Genomic DNA, 13838 nt, shown 5'->3' with positions numbered 1-13838 from the left:
ATAAACATAATAAAAGGAAAAATAGGAGAGATCCAACGAGGAAGGCCAAGAGACAAGTACATAGAGGGCAAATTGAGAAGGACGTAAAACAGGGAACCTCTCAGAGATAGTGAGGGAATTAACACTAAATAGGGAAGAATGGAGGGCTGCAGTAAACCAATCTCAGGATTGAAATGCTGACAATGGCGATGATGCTACCAAACCTTGATAATATCCAGAGTTTGTTTTGCACGACACGTTTTGCTGTCAACACGAATTATCATTACGTACCCAACTGATTATAGGCATTCTGATTGGATAGCTTGTCTGTTTACTCTGCTCTCAATTACGCTAAACTAGTTCGATGAACTTTCCAAATTAGAGTCTGAGATACTGATATTTCCCAGAATAGTGATTTGTAAAAATTCTTCTAGAAGTCTCTGGGATTGCTTCAAAGGCTATGCTTGGCGCTCCCGTTCGTCGACGCAAAGTGAGCTTAAAATAGCATTTCCTTAGTTTCCACGGCGATGGATAACATCAGAGAGGCGTTGACCTCTGGAAATGGCGAATAGGTACCTACCCTTTAAAAGGCCAGTTAATCGTACTGTTCCATTATGCCAAACGTGGTCGCGGTCGGAGCGGGATTCCTGAATTCCGAGCCTCATCCAAAAGCCATCAAGTTCCCAACTTCCGCTCTGGAAATATGAATCGATTCGGATATCCTGGGCGATGCCAATTAGTGCCTTTAATGAAGAAGTCGCGCGCGTTGCAGTTAGCCCTCTCTGATGGCCCGGGGAAGCGGCGCGCCGTGGTGTTTATTGGTGGTCAGCACCCATGCCCTCCCCCCCCCCCCATGACGTCATTAAGGCTCACCAGTGAGTGGATGTGGTCGGCGATAGTCTCAAATCACTCCAACGAATAACAGAAGGATTTCGATATGCTTGCCCCCTTTGCAGACGGATATGGCGCTCAGTATAATTGAACTTTGATATCTTACAATTGGCTACGGAATTTTCATTTGCAGTACAGGCGCTCATTGTCCTAAATAAAGGGAGGGGAATGATTGAATGATTTCGACAAACTATAATTAGATTTTTATTACTAAGAGAATGGACACCGACTGGATAAAGTCACAAGGCACAATAGTCGTCTCACCGCTCTCGGTGTCTGGAGTGTTGGCTGACGTGTGTGACATTTGTTTAACCTTACTTGCGAGGGAGCGCACTTCAAACCTTCCCCGGGATTTGCTCCCCAACCGTTCAAAACATTGTGTCGTACCATATACTTCAACCAACTCTACTGCACTTGATTCTTTATTCGCTCTGCCAAATTATTTTTTCACCCAAGTAATTTTGGATTGCATGATGTTGACCGTACAGCAAATTTATTATTACTTTTCGTCTTTCATTTAAGTTGAACAATATTTTCTGTGCCAAAATGAAATAAGAATGGGTTCTTTTAAGCTAAATCCTCATTCTCGGTCCAACATTATGTCGATACAAATGCCGCCCTTTCAATGAAGGAGAAACTCTGACGAGAATCCATACGCACTCATGCGTATGCGCTTAGCAAGCCCGGAAAATTATTCCATACGTTTGCCTTTATCGTTTGAAAATAATTTTAAGACATAAATTTAAATATTTCAAACGTAGATTTCTAAAATAAAGTCAAATATTTTATTGGTGATTTTCAATTTGGAGTTTTTGCCCAGTTGCCACATCAGAATAGAAGTATTTATTTTTACTATTTAAAACTATTTAAATTCTAGTATTATAAAAACATTAACGAAAGTTCGAGACCGATTGCTCAACTAAAATTCTGAATAGCATTAACGATGCGATGGCGTAGAAAAAATAGGAGTGGTATCGTCAATGGACACGCGGTAAATTGACAGAATCGTGACGGTGGCATTTTTTTATAACAGCTGTGTGTGTTTGCTCTAAGAATGAAGAAGAGCGTCGAAGAATGCTCAATGATGATGTGGACAAAAAAACGAGGTTTCAGATACGAATTTTTTCCCATGATGTTGTAAGGTTGATGACAGACGCAGCAAAAAATAATTTATGAAACATGAGGAAGGAATAAAGAAATATGTTATTGTTTATAAAGTCAAGGAATCTCACGCGTTTCCAATTGGATTACATCAGCGTAAGTAATTACGGAATTAAATGGGCCTTTTAATGTCGTGTGACCGAATACTACCTATGCTTTCTTTTTACAAAGCGAAATATCACAATGCCTATTCATGCTACGGTCTAATCACAAACTTCGCGATGGATATGCCATTCAGAGATTTAATTGCACTTCATAATGTGCGCAATGTCCATAAGTAGTTATTTTCAGAATTGGGGCATATGCGATTGCCATTTGATATCACCTGTTATAAATTTCCTTTGTTTGCTCGATTTATTAGTGTAAAAACATCGTTCAGGAACTACTGCGCCGTACACTTTTAGTCATTGCACAGTGACATATCAATGTTTCTTCCTTTATCTTTTCTGTGTGACAATATTTTCTTCTGACTGAGGCATTATTAGCTACGAGACTAACTAATACATACATGCTTTGGTGGGAGAGTTCTTAGGAAATAGTACTAATGTTAAATAAAAACCATAAACCATAAACACAGTAATCAACCCGAAGGTTGGTTTGGTAGGTGATGGTAGAGTTCACCCTATACGGCGTGTGAAAATTCACACATCAGGGAAGGGGGGCCAGTTCCTTTCCCTGTGCCGGTTATGGTTTCCCAGGAAGACCTGGTACCCGAAAAATCACTTTAGCTTAATGTTAAATAATGTACATGAAATAAGAGTGATACATTTTTTAGTTCAATATCACGTCGCTCTGATATTTATTTTCCAAAGCACATCCCGAGACCAACTAATATTACTGTAATGTATCATTCTTTCCGTACCTTATATTTTGAACGTCGAAGGCTGATTTATGTAAAAAATGTAAGTTACCGCGAACAAAAATATATGTTTGGTTTATGAAGAATGAGAATGGTTGAGACACCTACATACAAGACTTTTTTTGTTTCCAAAATCAACCTTGAAAGGACACCGATTCGACTCTATTGCGGAAATTAGAACTAATTGTACGGCGGACCTGAAGAGGATCCTTTAGGCGGCTTACCAAACAGGGTTCGAGAGCCGGAAGTGGCAAGGCAAGCGGTAAGGCACACGGTGGCTAAGGTGCGTCGTCAGCCAATGCATGTAGTTCGAGGGCGACAAGTTCGATTACGCTGTATCCGTCGAAGCAAACAAGTTATAAAATCAGTCCTATCTTTTTTTGATTACACCTTATACATCAAAATATTTTGGCCGAGTTAAAAATATTAAATCGGGATGATAACGAGTCTTAAAATTCTAAATAATAAACCATAATGCCAATTTTCTACTGAAATGTAACTCTGATTGGTGCAATTTAACCTTTTTCCGCATTTAATAAAATCATATTGCTATTAGAATTCACTCATTGGAATGGCGAGACTATGTTAATAGGGCTCAAAGAAAAACACCGCGTCACAGGGAAATTTTTTCCGCGTAAAATCAAACGAGTGCGTATTCCTTGCGTGGACTCATGGGAATGACCTCTCTTCGCATCCCTTTCATTAATCTTCTTCGCGCAATCAATCAGATTACTTTGCTGTGCTCGCCTTGGAGAAGTCGAATTTTTTTGATGAGGATGTTGCTGAAATCGGAAAGTTTTCATTGTATGCACGTGATTCTATCGCATCTCATTCTACGTGATCCAATTGATGCAACGTAGCGTGCTTAATTCTGCGTCGCGAGGAAAAGTTTCCCTTTCCCAACCTTTTCTCATTGAGAGGGACGAAGGGAGGAGTGGCAGGCTTTTCCTGAGGAGAGATATAACAACAGTTTCGGAAAAATGGGTCGAGAGGGTGGCTGTTGCCGTGGCCGAAGGCAAGGCGACCCGCTGTGACCGGCGGAGACCGATCGAGGCCCTGATCGGTCGACGCAGTGTCATCACGAGAATAGAGCCGCGTCCGGGGGTCCACCACAGATTGAGTCGTTGGTGCAAGTATTTAACGGCCAGAACGACAGCACAGTTGATGTCGTGCAGCCAGTCGGATTCCTTAGATAGTTTTCACGAGCCACAGTGAGATAACTAGCACAGACGGTAGTAGTTATGGTATGATGTAAAAAATACAGTAATCAACCCGAAGGTCGGTTCGGTAGCTGTCGGTAGAGTTCACCGAGTACTAAACCCCATACACATGAGGGGAGTGGGCAGATGCCAGATCCTATCCGTGGTCTACCCGGTGGTTCCCAGCAAAATGGTGTCCCAGGAAGACCTGGCAACCGAAAAATCATTTAGCTCGGGTGGAACTGAGGGTGCACCGAGAGACTTGCCCTCCGGTCAGTAGTCCAACGATCTACTAATAGATTACCACATCCCCATTGCATGGCGCATTCAACTTGAATTTCCTTTTCTTCTGGATGAGTCCTAAACACTTGCCTCAAAATAAATAGGGAAGAGGATAGATTCTGCATGTAAACGTCCTATGAGGCGCTTTGTGTTTGGACGGAACGACGTCCAGTCTACTGTGCCGATGGGCAGGGGTGTGAAAGGTGAAATATTTCCGTTATGGAAACGGGATCGGCCTCGGGAGTGATTCATCCGGTATGCATCCACCGATTTCATGTCTCCTCTCGCCACTTCGCCCCTCTCACAGAGATGCAATACCAAGTGCATTCGTTCGAGGAAGCAGCGCGGCCCACGGCGGCCCATTTCCCTTGTGGGGGTTCCAGAATGAGGGGTCCTTGAACCCAGGGGGCAGGACCATATGTACACCCTCTAAATAAAAATATTTGCTGGGCAAGCTAGAAAGCGTTCCTTCGACGACGTCACCACCTTAAAAAGAGGCGGCGGGGCGCTTTCTCTGTGAATTCACGGCGGCCCACGCAGATACCTCTCCTTCATCACGGGTGTCCCCGTGATAACGTGACTCATTCTAGTGTCTTGCTTGAATGGGAATTTCGGCTTAGCGTTTTCAATAGCAAACGTGTACTAATAATTACGTTCCAAATAAGATTTCGCCGCCCACCTTAAATTCGCAGAAGGTTGCGACATGCCTGAGCACGGAATTGTAGGGCGCAACGGACGAGAGAACCTTCATCGGGTCAAACTCAAGAAAGCCTCTTTATACGTATACAGGAGTTGGCAGATTTTATAAACTTTTTTTTTTTTAAGATTCCAATATTTATTGTTGCCTGAAGAATACGAGTCATGGAGATCGAAGCAATTGAATTTTATGATCGCCAACTCTTTTGAAACGCCACCACTTCACTTTACATTCCCCAATATTGGGGGTCCCTTGATTGCCAATCGTTTCCCTCACTTGCGAGCGGCGCGGAAAGGCCCTTCGGCGGCGGCGGCGGCGAGTGTCTGCGCCGAAAGCGGGGGAGGGCTAAGGGACGAAATTGCAGTTTTGCTGACCGTACGAAGATCGGGGTTATCCGCAATATTAATCGGGACCATCTCGGCAGTCTCTCAAAATCAGCGAAGCTCGGCGCAGGGGGGTTAAGTTCAATACCCTCTTCCGTTCTTCAGGCCTGGCAGGGGTGAGGGGATCGGAGGGGTCCTGTGGGGGGAGGAAGGGGGATGGGTGGTGGCGGCGAACTGTGTCGTCACAATGTCCTGCTGAACGGTATGTACATCGGTAGCTAGCACACATGTTTTCAAGTCACATCAACAGAAATCGTGCTAAATCACAGAATAACTTGAGAATGTCCATCATTTTGAAAAATAATTGCATAAGGAATTAAGTATTTCCCATTCGAAAGATTGATTGGCCCCCACACCACTTATGGACGCCATTATCAAGCTCTAAATATGGTCCCGACTGTAGAAAATACATTTTCTATATCATTGCACTCATATTCATTATTACCCTATATTCTGAGTCGCGTATACGATTAGACTGGTCAAGTCAAGTCAATTAAAATAGTGTTTATGTTTCCAAGTATTTGTGCAAATATTAACAGTAACAAATATATAAAACAATAGTAGCAAGATAAAACGTAATAATGATAATGCCAGTTGGCGTATGCCCTTTTAGTGATTACTACAATACGATACGTGTTCCCCACCGGTTTACATCTGCAGCATTGACCTCTGAATAACGCTTTTAACTTTGAGATGTGTACAGTGCATGAATATTTCATATGCGGTCATAATTATCGTATGGTGGACTTTGTTGCTGTTTTTATACGATCTTTTGTGTGGGTATGTGTGTGTTTGCGTGTGGACGTCTCAGTCGTCAGATAGTGTCCAACCCCCCGGATAAGCATGCTGGATCCTCACAAGAGAAACTTTCCAGACAGCGGTGTGACACAAGTAAGCGCTGTTCGCCGCCGAAGAATAGCCACGAGCAATTCGCGCGATCATCGGAAGGCACTAATGCGATCGGCGGCGAGGGGGAGAGGGAGGAAGGGGGGGGGGTGGGTGGGCGGGTGGTTTTGGGGGGGGGGGGGTGTCGCGGTGGAGTAGGGGACGAATGATTTAGAAAGCTTGGCCGGGAGGGAGGAATCTCTCCGGAGATTGAAAGTTCGCGGCATCCGAGCGACGCCGGAGTCGTCCGCAGCCGAGGTGCGGCCCTCCACGTGTATGCCCACGGAGGGCCGTCGCGGCGCGGGTCGACGAACGGGTGAGTGTCGGAGTCGAGGAGGTGAACGTTAAAAACCGCAGTGAAACGCTATTCTTCTCCGCGTCTCGTCCCTCGGAACCCCGGAGGGCCCACGCACTCCCGAGAGAGGGGCCGGGAAGGAAGGCCCTCCCCACCATTAGCACCCCGGGCATGGGAAGTAGGCTCTTTCGGTAAGCCAGCCGCGTTTTGTCCAAATTACCAACCAATATCCTCGATAGCGATTTCTGCGAGGGAAAGACACACTTGAGCGAACGGATGAAATTGTCTTGCTGCTTGTCGAGATCAGCAGTGTTTAACAAAGCTAGAGGCCGTAAGTAAGAACGGAAGCGTATGCAAAGATGGCTCCTTATCCGAATAGATCACTACTTACGTCAATAAACACTTAATACTACTACAATACTAATTACGACAATCCCAATGCGGAATTAACTTTTCTAATGCCGTTAGACAATGACTGTAATACAAATAGGAGAATGAAAAAGGTGAAGCTAAATACTATAATTGTTATTTTACCGGTTAAGTTAGGTTTTGCATCGACGCAATCCATACAACTGTAAAATAACAAAATTTTTGCCTTGTTTGTCAGTGCTATCAAAAAATGATGAAAATAAACTGATAGTGTAACAAATTAAAAGGTTTTTCGAGAATAAAGCGAAGAGAAAATGCAATGGAAAACACTTGAAAGAAGGATAAAAAAACTTGCTGGATACATTCTGAGTTTCAATCCTTTGGTGAAGGCCATAATAGGAGGAATGGGAAGTGAAAGGAAAAGCAGAAGAAACGATTAAAAGCAAGATATGAGGACATCAGCGCACGGAATAACGAAGAAATTGAGAGATAGTAGGCAACAAGATAGTTTACACTGTCAATACTTGAGAATCCTCGGATCGATAACCCATAATGATGTTATAACTCTATTCTATTCACTGCAATAAACTCTCGTTTATATTCTATGATGAGCGGCTAGAAAACCACGATTGATCAAGTGGACAATAAATTAATTTTTGGCATGAGTAGGGAAAGTAAAACTTTTAGACATAATCATTTAAATTAAATTTAAAGTAATTGGCAAACATTGTATTAATATTGCACTGTGTACTAAGCACTTCGTAGAAGTTTAAATATATGTTTTTATCAAAGCAATAAAAATTAAATAAATTACCATTGCGACAGAAATACTTTTTCATACTCTCTGTGGAAGCGGAGAATTGGCAGTTGCCAACATTTAGAAATGAAAATAAGCTTGAGGATGATTTGGGACGACTATGAAAATATATCTTAATTGGACGTGACCTTCTATATTCTGCGTATCTGTATTTTTTTAATAAAAAAATGAGATTTTGTGATCAAAAACAAAATATGATGTTTAAAATCCTTATTAACACCATTAGTCTCAAAATGATCATGCTCTAAAATTAATATTTTGCGAAATATCACTTAGTTCTTTGAAACAATCACGTTTTCCTGGCTGACACACGATACTTTTACACACTAATCCCTTTGAGGAAGCCATGAAATATCTGTTTTCAGAGCAAAAACTTTCCCCGTTAACATATGTATAACCTTTAATTCTCCATGTACTCCAAAAGAATATGTGCGGAGAATCAATTGAGGTTCAGATCTAGTAGATAAATTCCAACCTAATTCTCTCACTCTTCCAGTTTTAAATATTTGTGTGCACATATACAGCATGATATACTACCTTGATCAAAAAGTTCCCGGAATAACCACCGTGTGGCGCTCCCATCGTTCCGATTTGAGTTCTGTTTTTTTTGTTAAATTGGTACATCTGTTGTTGATATTCCCTTTAAATCTTAGTGTCATAACTTGACATTTGCAAAAGTTACGTAGCCAAGAGTACATCTATCTCTGTGTGTGTTGGCGATTTTTTACAATTTCAGAAATGGATTTAAATTTGCAACAACGAACTTGTATTAAATTTTGCGTAAAAAACGGATTTAGTGGCGCACGGACGTTGGAAATGTTGGAAAAGTGTTTCGGCAACGATTCTCTAAAAAAAACGGTCGTTTACCAGTGGCACGAGCGGTTCAGAAGTGGTCGTGAGTCAATCGAAGATGATGAACGCAGTGGCAGACCATCGACATCGAAAGTCGGTGAAAAAATTGATAAAGTAAAAGAAATGTTGGTCAATAACCGCAAATTAACCATCAGAGAAATAGCGGAGGACTTGAACATTCATTGCCTATGGATCCGCCCAAGACATTGTGGTTAATGATTTGGGTTTCCGTCGTGTAGCAGCAAAGTTGGTGCCAAAAGACCTCAATTTCATGCAAAAAAGAGACCGTGTTGACGTCGCAAAAGACATGATTTGCGAGGCTGAATCCGATCCCACATTCATCAAAAGGATCATTACTGGAGACGAGACGTGGGTTTATGAGTACGACACGCAATCCAGACATCAGGCAAGTGAATGGCGTTCACCAAATGAGCCGAGACCAAAAAAACCACGTCGTTTTCAGTCAAAAAAGAAGGCAATGCTGACGGTTTTCATGGATTACAACGGTGTAGTGCATCATGAATTTTTGCCAGAAGGCCAGACAGTAAACAAAGAGTATTATTTGGGCGTTATGAGACGTTTGCGTGAAGCAATTCGCCGAAAGAGACCAGAAATGTGGGCAGAAAACTCGTGGATTTTGCACCATGATAACGCACCGTCGCACAGTGCTATCATTATTCGTAATTTTTTGACGAAAAATGCAACAAATACCATCCAACAGCCACCGAATTCACCTGATTTGGCTCCCTGTGACTTCTTTCTGTTCAATCGAGTTAAAAAAACCATTACGGGGAACGCGTTTTAGCAGCCGAGAGGAAGTAATGGAAAAATCGCAGGAAGCACTGATGGACATACCGAAAACCGAATATAAAAAATGTTTCGAGGATTGGATCAAGCGCTGGCATAAGTGTGTTGCAGTCGATGGGGATTACTTTGAAGGGGACAATATAGATTTAGATGAATAAACTTGTATTTTTAATTTTCTGAATAAATTCCGGGAAATTTTTGATCAAGGTAGTATTAACAAACGGAATTCTATTCAATTTTTAGTGAAAAACTCTGATGATTCGAGTGATGAAAGTATTAATACCAATGTAAAGTCTTCAAAGCTTGTCTCTGTCACCTGCACTGAGAGAAACTTCAGAGCCATGAACTTGACTGAGCGTAAGTTGTCGGGCGTCGTAATCTAAGCTATGTCATCTGGAGGGATCGCGCAATGTGGCGTAGATGAAAGTCGTCAAGCTAGTCGTTGTCGCGAGTTTCCGAGGTTCAAGATCATTCCCTTATATATGTAGTAATACGCGCGGAAAACCATGGAATGCAAAACTGAAAGACTGCACCGTCAAGCGACAGGGCTGATTTATTTTTCGAAATATTCGGCTGAAATGCCTCCTGCCGCAGTTCGGCCCACATACCCGAAACTTTAAGGTACACACGAATGTTATTTGGACCGCCATAAATAAAACTGTCCGTTAGGATTTAGCGGTTTCCCGGCATTACGGATACTAGTGACAGGTGATATCTCCCCTTATTTCTTCCATCCGTTCCTCGCAGGTTCTCCTGATGCTTAGGTGGATCCATTTGGCCAAAATTGTTTTGTTTTGATAAGGCCATAAAGTTGTAGCGTGGCAATGATGTTAATCAGACTAATTAGAAAAGTTAACGGAACTATCAAGAACGGTTTGCCCTGTAAGACTTTCTCGTGAGCGATTTATATTCTCTGGCTGACGCACATTAGTATCAGTGTGGTTAAAATATTTAACCTAGTGTAGATTTTTCTTATCGATTTTTTCCATCCCTTATGGTAACACTTTTCATAAATTCCTGTTTAGGAATTTAACGAAGAACCGATAATTTATTTCAAACGGTAAAACAATAAAATTTGATGCATTAGGGTCCACACAAATTTACTGAACATGTTTCTATGTCATTTTTCTGAGTGACAAATTCTTAAGATGATTACAATTTTAACAATTTGTTTTCAAGTTTTAGACCAATTCCATTTTCCTTAAAGTGGAATATGCCTCCTTTCAGTATAGGCATATTTTTTGCCGTAAAATCTTTTGCCATCACTTAGAGCTACATTTATTTAAGTATAGTTCAATATTATTGTTTTAACTAGTCTGTATATGAATCATTCGTGATGACACTTTGCTTTTCATTTTGCAGTGACATGAATGCCACTGGGAGGCACGTCCCCACGAAGGGTTTCAAATTCAAGATGGCACCATACGATTGAGACTTTTGCCGTTTGTATTAGATTGTGACCTTCCAATTGAAAAAAAGGTAAATATGAACCTCTATATTTATGACAACTTACTTCAGTGATGAAAACAGTATGCTAAATGGATAATCATCATTGAAGAAATAATACCACTCTTGAATTGAGTCGTAGGTAGTGATATTTTGTAGGATTAGTGCTCACACATTTTTGAACTAAAACTGTATTACTGTGTAATTTCCCATCGTACATTTTCCCTCGACCTTTAAATCCAAGATTTCCTTGTCTCCTTATTTCATGCCAAAAACATATTTAAAGAAACTCACTCCGGAGAATATTTCAAATGATTTCCCTAAACGATGAAAAATATGTTTATTCTGGGAATCTTGACTCGTGAGATTCGTGCCCTTGATATTGTACCTTTCCGTAATCTGTTCGATTCTTGACCTATATATTTTAGCATGAACTTGAAAGCGTGTTCGACAAAATTAAGTTTCGGATGAATTGACAATAAAACATCAGTATCCGATCTAATGTAAATTTCTCCTTCTTCGCAATCGTGCCATGAGTTAGGTTTCCTCGCCGTCCCACAGAACCCAAGAAACGAGGCCCTGCAGCCATCTTGGCAAGAATCTGAGTACATCCGGACACACCTGGCACAGCAAAGGGTCTTCGCTTTTCTCTTTTAAGCATCACGGAATGCACATTATGCCATGAACCTGCATAGATGCGTATGCTCGTCCAATATCGACCCTTGGTAATTTAATCTTGCATTTTCATAAGCTTGCCTCGTTCCTTTTTCTCTGCCTTCATGTCCCCTACCTCTTGCAATGTAACCGTTTGGTGACATGGCTTTGTATCCTTTGGCATTTCTATGAGCGAACGAGTCCTGCCGTATTCGATCGAAAGATTTTCGGCATTACAAAATATAATTATAATTTTAACCATGCAAGGATGATATTTGAATTTCTTAGTGGCACGTTCGGAGGCCAAAACAAGTATTTTAACTAATTGATGAGACGCTTGCTTTTTGTTAAGACAGTGATACATTCCGAAAAACAGCTTTATTAATTCAAAGAAACTGCGGGAGATGCAGCAACAGTAACTTTTAACGGAGTCATCCGCTAATGTGCATTTCAATGCAACAATTTCAGAGTGTAAAAATCATTCGCCTTGACTGGGATTCGAACCCAGATCCCTCAATATTGAGGGATCTGGATTCGAATCCCAGTCACGGCGAATGATTTTTACACTCTGAAATTGTTGCATTGAGCTTTATTAATGATGAAAATTGAATTAAGTGTATGTTAACACTTCGGCGGGTCAGCACTTTGACCCAGAGAAATCGGAGGTTATGTCAATATTGCCCCATCCCTAGGAACCTAAGGTGACTAAAAACTTTACAAATGCGTAATTATCATGTAATGTTTATCCTTTCCCATTCAGAAATCACAGAATGACTTAAATTAAAAGAAAAATTAGCTCCCTTGTGGGTCTTGATTAGCAACGCACCTTTGAGAGTTTACGAGAAAGCTATATTTATTCTTGTGATATCTTAGGTTCCCTTTCAATTCTGATACCGATGACATGCACGTATGTATGCCATCAGAAGCTGCTAAACCACGGAAATGAGAAGAGCATATATCTCGTTTTGTTTTTCAGGACAGCTTCCATAAAATCTATGAAGATCTATCCCTCTATCTATTGATCTTATTTTATCTTTATAAAGATAATAATATTGCAGGCAAAAGAAGTTATAAATATTGCGATAGTTCCCTAGATAAAAACTGTCTAATTGAAACACATCAGCCATTGTTGTAACTAACGTAACAGAAGACAAAACCTTTCCAAGAAGTTAGTCGTATTGCATCAAAAGTTAACGAGTGAAATAATAGCTAAATGAAAGAATATGTCAGTTCTAAACAACCATATTACTGCTTCAAATTATATAGTCTTTCCTTACATAAATATGTTGATCCTTATTCAGTCAGAGTACGGTTGATTTGCCGTATTGTTTGACTGTGTTTAGGTGAGTATAACCGCACATGGTAAGATTTGAAAACTTGATGGTGCTACTGAAATTGGAAAAAAGTTGCTAACGCCCAAATGGAAGTGTTAATAATGTGATAAAAATAATGCTACCACGAAAACAGTGCACGTTTATGCATGAGATATACTTTTCTCTTCCTACACGTATTGAGCTCCGCTATGCTTTTTCGTGGATGCTCGTGGCTTCTGGATTCAGTGGCGGCGGTGAAAGTAATACAAATGAAACATCTTGTCGAGCAAATCGAAACCGTCAAGAAATCGAGCGAGAGAGAAGAAAGAAAAGCTATTAAAGTAAAGATAAAGAATAGCTATAAAAATTATTGAAGCATTGACTGTTATTAATTTAATCCTGAAAGAAATTTTTTTCAGCACGTTAATTAAAGTCTCATAAGCTTGGTCATCACCGAGATACATTTGCTCAAACATCCTCCGGAGGATTTCCGCTCTTTCAGAAACCAATGGCGAGTCCTCTAAGCATAAGGTAGCCCAAAGACGGAAGCAAGGGAGGAACTTGATTCCAAATATGAAATATTGACACCATTAGATTCAGTTTTTGGAATAGCTATAAAAATTATGGAGGAAATTTAATCCCTCTATCATATAAACCATAGTCAAAGCTACTAATATCAGTAACCTACAGAACAAAGTAGTTTCCTTTGTTGCCCATTTCATTGTTGTTTAATGAATAATTTCATTTGCTGTAATCTTCATGCTTTCTTAATATTCTGATTCCGTAGCGAACGCCACAGTAAATTATGAGCATGCTTCGATCCAATGGCGTCCAATAGTATTCCCTCTCCATTCAAAATTCCATTGATCCCAACCATCCTAATAAAAGTGTCGATCTTCGGTCTTATTTTTGAAAAGGGCAATTCATGTCCACGTTGGAATCCCGTAAA

The sequence above is a fragment of the Hetaerina americana genome, unplaced genomic scaffold, assembly GCF_022747635.1.
Source record: "Hetaerina americana unplaced genomic scaffold, ioHetAmer1.1.p SCAF_1, whole genome shotgun sequence".
NCBI lineage: Eukaryota > Metazoa > Arthropoda > Insecta > Odonata > Calopterygidae > Hetaerina > Hetaerina americana.
This window is presented reverse-complemented; position numbering follows the sequence as displayed.